This window comes from Neofelis nebulosa, chromosome 11, assembly GCF_028018385.1.
Source record: "Neofelis nebulosa isolate mNeoNeb1 chromosome 11, mNeoNeb1.pri, whole genome shotgun sequence".
Classification (NCBI taxonomy): domain Eukaryota; kingdom Metazoa; phylum Chordata; class Mammalia; order Carnivora; family Felidae; genus Neofelis; species Neofelis nebulosa.
In genome coordinates, this window is record NC_080792.1 from 75,335,534 (window position 1) to 75,341,967 (window position 6,434).

Genomic DNA, 6,434 nt, shown 5'->3' on the forward strand with positions numbered 1-6,434 from the left:
GAGGATTCCCCTATGTTCACTGTTTTGGGGCCTTAAGAAAAAAATTGAGATACATATAAGCAATGTAAGGTGGATCCTAATTTAATGGCAACCCTTTCTAAAGTCCAGCAATCAGGAGGGGAAACAATTAAGGTCCCTGTATCCAAAACAGACCTAGAGAAGGAGGAAGGGAAGTCTTCCACCTCAACCTCCTCCTCCTCGGGTCCTCAATCTATATTTTAAAAAATAATACAATTCTGCTCCCTGCTACCCGCCTTATCCAGGCCCTCCCCGTAATGTAACTGGCATGTTTCCCTTACAAGAAGCTAGAATGCCAAAAGAAAAAAACCTTTACATTACAAGGTTTAAGACAGATAAAAGAAGATCTAGGTAAATTTTCTGATTGGATAAGTATATAAAGACTTTTCAGAATATTATGTATGTTTTTGAGTTGACCTGGAAAAATACAATGCTTTTGTTAAATTAGACTCTTAATGAGACAGATGTGTTGAAAAAAAATTAAGGAAATCTAAGATTTAGCCCTTAAATTATGCTAAATTAGCCACTATTTTACAAACACAAAATGAGAGCCCAATGGCCTTCCTGGAGAGGTTGAGGGAGGCTCTCATTAAATATATGGCTATCTCCCCTGACACCCCTCAGGACAAATTTGTCACTCAATCAGCCCTAGATATTCAGAGAAAATGCAAAAATTGGCTGTTGGCTTTGAAGGAACCCTGGAGGAGCTCTTATGAGCTGCCAATTGGGTATAAGAAAAAAACAAAACCAAAAACAGAAAAGGAGGCTTAAAAAAAAAAAATCTGAGGTCTTAGTTGTGGTCTTATGTACTACATCATACTGGACTTCCTGAGGTCCTGGCACTGAGTGCCATTTATATAGCCATTCCGAACACTAAAATGAGAATGTCCTCAGAGGGGACAACCAAAATGAAAACCCCATAAGCCATGTCCCTTAACGTGGAGACAATCACTGGAGATCTGAATGCCCTTGGGGACTTTTATCTGCGAGGGTTAGGATAACCAATGTCCCTGGAAGGGACCAAGGCCTGGGGCTCTTCACGGTGGCTCCCCTGAAGCAACTGTCTATCAGAAACCCAGAACCTCGGGTAACTCTAAATATAGAAGGAACACTGGTTGATTTCCTTCTTAACACCAGAGCTACCTTTTCTGTCCTCCTTTCCACTCCAGACCAACTATCCAAATGCAGCATGACGATTAGAGGCATCTCCAGAAAACTTCTAACTGAATTTTTCTCTCAGCCCCTAGGATGTATATGGAGAAACCTAATTTTTCTCATTCTTTCCTGATAATGCCAGAGGGCCTTACTCCCTTGTTAGGAAGGGACATTATAACTAAATTAGAGACTGTGGTGCTACTAACTCCAGGGAAGATAAACAATTACATGAGTTTTTGGAAATTACTGGATATCGTAGGCTGTAGATACCAGGGTTCAGGAAAATAGTTTGTCTGCTCTATCAATTATTAAAGGAGACTCAATCCCACCTACTCTTCCCCACCCCCAGAAATAATAATACACTGGGGTCTGATTCCTAGACACTGTCTCCAGCCCTTGGAATGGTTACAAACAGAGCAGGGCAATTAGCATTACCAAGCTCACAGAGCTAAAAGATCATTAAGACACAGCATAAAGCCTTTCATTCAGGGAGGGACAAAACTTATCAAATGGTCCAAAGGATGTTTACTGGGAAAAAAAATTTGTCAAGGACAGTTCTACAAGTAGTATCAGTCTGTAAAGTATGTCTTAAAAACAATCCTTCCAACCACAAACTTGCTCTCCCAGGCACCCAAGGAACTGGAGGCTATCCAGGAAAGACTAACAATTAGGTTTCACTCACGTGCCAAGGTCTAAGGAATTCCAACATCTGTTGGTATGGACTGATACTTTTACTAACTGCGTAAAGGCCTCCTCCTGTGAGACAAAAAAGGCACAAAAAATAATAAAAGTTCTGCTTTATAAAATAATACCCAGGTTTGGATTACCTAAAATTTTGCAATTAGTGGTAAATGGCTGCTTTGACTCTTTCTCTAGTAGAACTCCTGGCTCTTAAAAAAGTTTTACATCTCAAAATAAAGCAGACTGTCTTCTTATACTCAGCAAGACTCTAAATAACACCTCACAAGCATTAGACGCTTTAAATTTTTTTAATTAAATTAGGGCCAAACTCTTGAAAATTGATTACTTACTGCTCCTGCTCCTCCATCACCTGGGTTATGAGAGATTCTCTGACATATGTTGTTTACAAAGTCAGGGTCTCTCCTAGATTGTCTGACAGGTTTGATAAACTATACACATTATCTTAAGATGCCATCTTGTTGGCCAGTATAATCTTTACTTTGTGTTTTTCTCTTTGTGTCTGCTAATGTTTATGCTGCCTCATGCCTGCCAACCTTCCTATAAAACCATACTGTGGGCCACTCGACCGACCCTTGGGTAGACTCTAACTGCTGTACCCCTACACCATCCATTATCAGCTTGAAGAAGCCAGAATGGTCATCGTCCCTGTTCCCTAACAGCAGTTATAGGCCCTGTTCCAGGGAAGAAATAAATAGGGAAAAGGTTAACATTAGGCAGGGAGAGATAAGGGACCTTCAGGAAGGCAGACTGCAACTGCAAATGGGAGGCTAAAGAAGAAGATGGGGTTCTCCCTTTATAAAATCCTTTATGAGCACCCTCCCCCCATTATCAAGGGCATAAGGGGGGATCTAAATGAGATAGACAATCTAACCCTAAGACAACAGATGTGGGCCCTTGGCTTTGCCCTAACCACCTTACACCACTGAGTCAGGGAACGATTACCTTAGGCCCCAAGCTGGTCCTCAGCACATTCTGCAGCCCCAGGCCCACTCTGATGCTGACCACCTGTGCCACCTGGGCTTGGGCCACCTTGGCTTTGGGATTCAGGGTCTTCTTCATGGTCACCACAAATAACCAGCACAGGAAAAGGAGGAGATCCGGCATGCAAAGTGTCCAAAGCTGGCTTGTAGGTAATTATTTTTGACAAAGTTGAAAAAATCTTTTAGAAGGATAGCCTTTTGGACAAATGACCACAGAACAATTAGATATCCATAGGGGGAAATTAATCTCACCTAAGCCTCTCTTCTTATTAAAAAAAGAAATCATTAAATGTATCCTAGACTTAACTGTAAAACATAAAGCTATAATCTTTCAGAAGAAAACAGAAGAAAATCTTCAAGATCCAGAGTTTGTGTAAACATGCTTACCTACATATGTCAATATTCTAAATTGCATACAAATGGAGAGATATGATGTTTGCAGTATCATCTCTGGAGTGCCAGCAACTTACGTTGTAATTTAGGTGAACTTTTGCATCTCACATAGACCAGGACTCCTTCTGAGAGTGAAAAACACTACAGTAATCATGGACAGCACTATGGAGTCACACTATCAGTAAATCAGATCACAGATGTGTGAATAGATAGGGACCTGGTGAGTTGCAGAAACCAGCTGGGCTCTCAGGGCTTTGGGCCTGTGACAGGCAGGTGGCTCTGTGAGACAGCCTACACAGCTGCTCAGTAAGGACCATTTACTCAAAGGAGACTGGACCTGAGGACCAGGTCTCCCTGCTGAGAACTTAGCAGCTATGTCCTCTCTGGAGTGGCAAAGTTCCCTGAGGAGGGACCTGTGTGTTGTCTCAACAGATGCTTCTTCCCAGGGCTCTCCCCAGGGGTGAAGTCAACCACCATCCTCTTCAGTTTGTGGTGTGAGCTGAGCTCCAGCACCAGGGCTTAGGGAGGGGCTGGGCAGTCACTAGATGGAACCTATTTGCATGGACAGCCCCTCTTGTGGCAGAGGGTAGAAGACAAAAGGAGGCCAGGGGCAGTCAGGTTTACTGTGGGCACCAGAAATTGTGTCACCATGGCCTGGATTCCTCTCCTCCTAGTGCTCCTCTGTCACTGCACATGTAGGGATAGGCCTTGGGGACAAGTTCTCAGTTCCCAGCCTGCATCAGCCCCTCTGACTCAGAGCATTGAAGACATTTACCCAGGCTTCTGCCCCATCACCCATGCATGTCTGTGTTTGCAGGTTCCATCTCCCAATTTGTGGTGACCCAGCCGCCTTCCCTCTCTGCATCTCTGGGAACAACAGCCAGACTCACCTGCACCCTCAACAGTGAAAGGATTGATATTTACCCCATATTCTGGTACCAGCAAAAGCCAGGGAGCCCTCCTCGTTACCTCCTTACCTATGTAACAGACTCAAATAAGCATCAAGGCTCTGGGATCCCCAGCCACTTCTCTGGATCCAAAGATGCCTCTGCCAATGCAGGGATTTTGCTCATTTCCGGGCTTCAATCAGAGGATGAGGCAGACTATTACTGTCAGTCATTTGATGTTGGTGACAGACACAGTGATAGAAGTAGATGAAGAAGTTGGACAAAAACGTCAGACTGCTCTAGGGGGCGCCTTGGTGGCTCAGTCATTAAGCATCTGATTTCAGCTCAGGTCATGATCTCACGGCACCTGAGTCTGAGTCCCACATTGGGTGTGTTTGAGTCCTGCTTTGGGTGAGCTTGAGCCCTGCTTCTCTCTCTCTCTCTCTCTCTCTCTCTCTCTCTGCCCCTCCTTGGATCCTCGGACTGCTCTGGGTACTTTCCCATTTTAAAATAAAATAACTTTGACATATTCTAGTGTTAAGAAGAAACAATAGGCCCAAAATGGAGTCACTTATATTAAGTTCTACAAAGACTTCATACCTAACCTACCTGTAGTTTCAGTCTCTCCAGGAGTTGAGTTTTCAGCCAAACCATCAGGAATTTCCCGGTCAGCACGGTCAGCACGAGTGATGTAATCTGCCTGATGGGACTCCCTGCCGTTCCCCTAAGGGAAGGTGACCTTGCCAGAAACAACCCTTTTTCTGACTGATACCTTCCTTGTCCCGCCCAGCTTCTCCCTATGAAAGCCTCCATTTCCTAGGACTCCTCTAAGCACCTTCTTTGTCAGATGTGATGTTGCCAGGCTCCTGAATGGATGAATAAAGGCAATCAGAAATTTCAACTTAGTGGGTTGTATGTTTGTCCTTTAACATTAGCTACACCTGGAAGTAGATTCTGATCCACTCTGGATCTCCTCTCAATTTCCCATTTAATGTTCTGATGTCTTAGGAAAACTTAAAACAAAAAGAAAACTCATGATGACAACAAAACTATGCTTTTTGATCCATATTTCATACGACCAGAACCTCTGGAGTGATTATTATTATTATTATTATTAATCAATGGGAAGAAAAATAATTGTCCCTAAGAAAGCTTCTCTCGGGTCAGATGTCCCTGGGCCATTCCAGCAAATTGACAGACCTTCTAGGGCATAGAGTGTGCTCTTTGTAAGGTCAGGGCAGAGCACTTCGCTTCCTTCCCAGACTCCTGTGCTGAGCACTGTCCAGGAGGATGGTGGCCCAGTGACAAAGGGACTCATTGTGAGGCGCTGTGTGAGGACACAGGCCCAGGAGGAATGGCAGGCATGGAGCTGGCCTGGCAAACTGACAGGGTGCCTGAACCTTCAGTTGGGATATCAAAGAGAGGTCAGGCACAGGTTGGGTTGAGGGTCAGGTATGGGGTCCTAAGGACTGACAACCACTTTGTATAACGTAAGAGGGTGAATGGGGGGGGCTCCACCATCACTGGAAAAACTCTGAGCTTGCTCCAGGGAAAGGGGTGAAGTAGATCCCATGGGTGTGACTTTCCTACAGCTGAGCCCACTCAGGACCCAGGAAAACCACTGTGAGTGGGATTTCCCAGGCCCAGTAAGAACTAGCCTGTGTCCTACCTTGTCACCCTCAATTTCCAGAGTGATCACATGCCCCACACTATGGGGTCCACATGCTGTTGTCTATTTAATTGTATGTCTACATCTAGGAGTGTGTCATTGAAGACTAAATATTTGTTTCAAAAGGGAATCTCAGTGTCACAATTATTGTTCTCTGTTTTTCAAAACAAGTTATTTGTCGGAAAATGACCTGCCCTCCAACTGTGGTTGAGAAAGAAAATTTCAGGGTGAAGAGGACAAAAGTTGGCTTGTTGACAATAAACACAGGCACATTTTTGACTTGACATACCTTACCCATCCATTTCTACCACTCCTGAGTCATTTGACACTTCTAAAACAATTTATAATTTGTTCCAGGTTAAATCAAAAAGAGCAAAGGGTACAAAATATCAGTGATAAGGAGTGCCTGGGTGGCTCAGTTGGTTAAGGATCTGACCCTTCGTTTCGGCACAGGTCATGATCTCACGGTTCATGGATTCAAGCCCCACATCAGGCTCTGCACTGGCAGTGTGCAACATTCCTGGGACTGTCTCTCCCTCTTTCTCTCTGCTTCCCGCCTCCCATCTCAAAATAAATAAATAAACTTTTAAAATAATTAATGTTATATAATTAACATAATTATTTAATAAT

At 43.9% G+C, this 6,434-nt stretch overlaps 1 long non-coding RNA gene across 1 annotated transcript; it reads right to left on the reverse strand.

Moving 5' to 3' along the window:
- Positions 1 to 494: 494 nt before the first annotated feature.
- On the reverse strand, positions 495 to 6,181 carry LOC131489705 (uncharacterized). The gene is made up of 4 exons (XR_009250681.1): positions 5,336 to 6,181; positions 4,745 to 5,001; positions 2,818 to 3,050; positions 495 to 1,929 (listed from the first exon to the last, which is right to left on the reverse strand). It is a non-coding gene; the product is annotated as an uncharacterized LOC131489705 (long non-coding RNA).
- Between the last annotated feature and the right edge of the window lie 253 nt (positions 6,182 to 6,434).